This window comes from Morone saxatilis, unplaced genomic scaffold (assembly GCF_004916995.1).
Source record: "Morone saxatilis isolate NCDOM2014 unplaced genomic scaffold, NCSU_SB_2.0 Contig18, whole genome shotgun sequence".
NCBI lineage: Eukaryota > Metazoa > Chordata > Actinopteri > Moronidae > Morone > Morone saxatilis.
Window position 1 is genome coordinate 27,420,720 of NW_023339740.1, and position 2,656 is coordinate 27,423,375.

General features: G+C 42.5%; 1 protein-coding gene across 1 annotated transcript in view; it reads left to right on the forward strand.

Moving 5' to 3' along the window:
• ripor3 (RIPOR family member 3) overlaps positions 1 to 2,656 on the forward strand; it is a gene marked incomplete in the record, with an annotated part of 59,393 nt that continues 56,737 nt past the window's right edge. The window contains 1 exon segment of the mRNA XM_035661809.1: positions 1 to 762.

Sequence of the window (2,656 nt, forward strand, 5' to 3'; positions counted from 1 at the left end):
GACAGAGAGGCAATGGACAGAATAAAAGAAAGAGAAGAGAGGAGTGGGAGTAAAGGAGGAGTGGAGGGTGAAGGAGGAGAGCCATGAAGAGTTAGAGATACAGATAAGAAATTGAGAATGACAAGTGTTGAGGGCGCTGAGGGAGGGAGAGACGAAGGCAGAACGTGAGAAAAAAAAGAGTTGAGAAAGAAGTGGAGACAGATGAGGAGAAGCAGAGCAGACAGGAGAAGGAGTGTTGAGACCAGAAAGGAATCAGCAGGAGCAGGGAGGAAGGAGGAGGTGATTCTTAGGTGCATTAATTGAAGCTGACAAACAGAAAAGAGCAGATTGTCTGAGTGGGAAGTGTTGAAAGAGGAGGAGAGAAACACAAAAGAGGGAGTGGAGAAGAAGCAGAGGGAGAGAGGAGAGGAGAGGAGAGGAGAGGCAGTGTGTGGCAGAGAAGGAGAAAGGAGGAGATGTGAGGAGGAGAGCTGAGAGAAGAAAACAGGAGGGAACTTTATTCACTGTTGTGCTTCCAGCCTCTGACGTCGCTGTGAAACCCTCTGGAGCTGCTGCTGCACGACTGAATGCTATCAGGACCGAACAGGCAGCTGCCAAACCCACTGACACACACGCACACACACACACACACACACACATTAACACAGAAAGAAAGGCGAGCAGAGGAGCTCCCCAGCAGTGTTGGATATGACTCCGCTGAGCCACTGTGGTGTGGAGGACTCAGAGTGACAGTTGGGAATAACCGGTTCTTCATCCAGTCAGGTAGGTTTAATATAACAGCTGGGATTGATCATTTGGAGTTGTGCTATGGGTTTTTCTAAGGCTTTAAATGAGAATGTAAAATGAAGGTTTGGTTTCTCGTTTAAGCTCCTTTAGGGTAGGAAAGGTGTCTGAACCTGTGTGCTTGCTTTATTAGAATATTTACAGAATTCCTCCTATTGGTTGTTCCACTGGAAAACATGTGGGAGATGTTTCTGTACAGTCTGTTTAAAGGACTACAGAACACTGTGGATGTTAACATTAAAAAAAGTATCAAACTTTTCTAATTCAGATGCAATACCTCGACTTGTGCCAGCTGCTTGAAATATAACTGAAAAGTTTGGAGTTTGGAGCGGTTGCCATGACATTCAGGAGCAAACAAACAGCTGGTTGTTGATGTTGTTTGTTTGTTGGAGCTGCTAGGTGTGGGAAAATGCTGTTTGATTTGAGTTCTCAGACACAGGTGAGCACCTGGCTTAGTGGATAAAAAGTCACACACACACACAGGCAGGGCAGGGATGCTGGTTCTCCAGGTTTACCGGCCCCGGTGACAGGCTCAGAGGCTGGATGTTGTTGGTCTGGTAGAGCTCAGAGTCCATCTGTTGCAGTGTTACTGTCACATCTGTTCTGACCCGCGGTCTTTGCTGAGTAACACCAGGGTTTTTTTTTTCATGTTGCATGTTGTGTTGTTGTAGATCTTAAGTTTCACGTCAGAAAACACAGCGGAAACATGATTCTGCTTGTAGAAACTTTGGCTTGTGGTTCAGTTTTACATCATCTTCCAGAGTCTTTTTCATTCATTCAGTCTACTCGACTGTTTTAAACTTCAGCACACACAAACACAGCAACATCTGTAAGCTATAAAAGTATATATTGAGATTTTATATTATTGTGTCTATTCTCTGTGCTCACTTCTATACTTTTGCTTAAAGGTTATATAAAAAAAAAAGAACTACTACTAGATGTTGCAGTAGAGCAGCAGCATCTCAGACTATAACAAATGGGCGCTATGGCACACCAAACTCCAAAGACAAAACCAGTAATTTTACCTGGCAGATAATCAACAAAACACACAGGAATGAAATAAAATGAAACTCACCAAAATGTCTTTGTTAGTTTTTCCAACAACGGTTGAAATAAAGACGTAATTCAACAAGTTTGCTGTGAAAATGTCCACAAAAACAAACTACAATGGCGGCAACATTAGCTAATCAAACGCACCCGTCAAAGTACGTCCACTAAAAGTTGTTGTTTTTGCCACTGACATGCTAAGATTGTTAGTCAAAGTTTCTGACAATATTAAGGAAATGTGGAGATAGACCTTTAGTTTAACCAGAAACAGCCATAATATCGTTATCGCTCACCACCAGACTCCAGAGACAAAAACGGTCATTTTAACTCACATTGTACCATCGTACCTTCTTCGTAAAGTCCACAGAAACAAAATAAAACTCACAGAAACCGTCTTTGTTAGTATTCCCACTCTTCCAACAATCACCAACTCCGGTTTGATCACAATAAATCCTCTTATCAACCGATGCCGATGAGAAAAACAACAGTTTATGTCTCTACTCTGTTGGAAACAGAGGGACTCACATACATCTACACACAGCTGGACCCGATTGGTAAACACACACAGAGAGGATAGCAACACAGGCAAAGGGAGTGTGATGTCAGGACAACATGAATCCACTATATCTTTACACAGCAAACAGTTGTTTGCTATATTAATGTTAAAATCTCACATATATACCCTTTAATTACAGGGCTGCCTTCTCTCCCCCTCTTTCCTCTTCTTGTCTTTTCTCCTCTCTTTCTAATATTTCGCCTCCTCTCTTCAAGCCTTCACGATATTCCAGTTTGTCTCGGCTGTTTGAACAAAAATCAGATTTAAAGC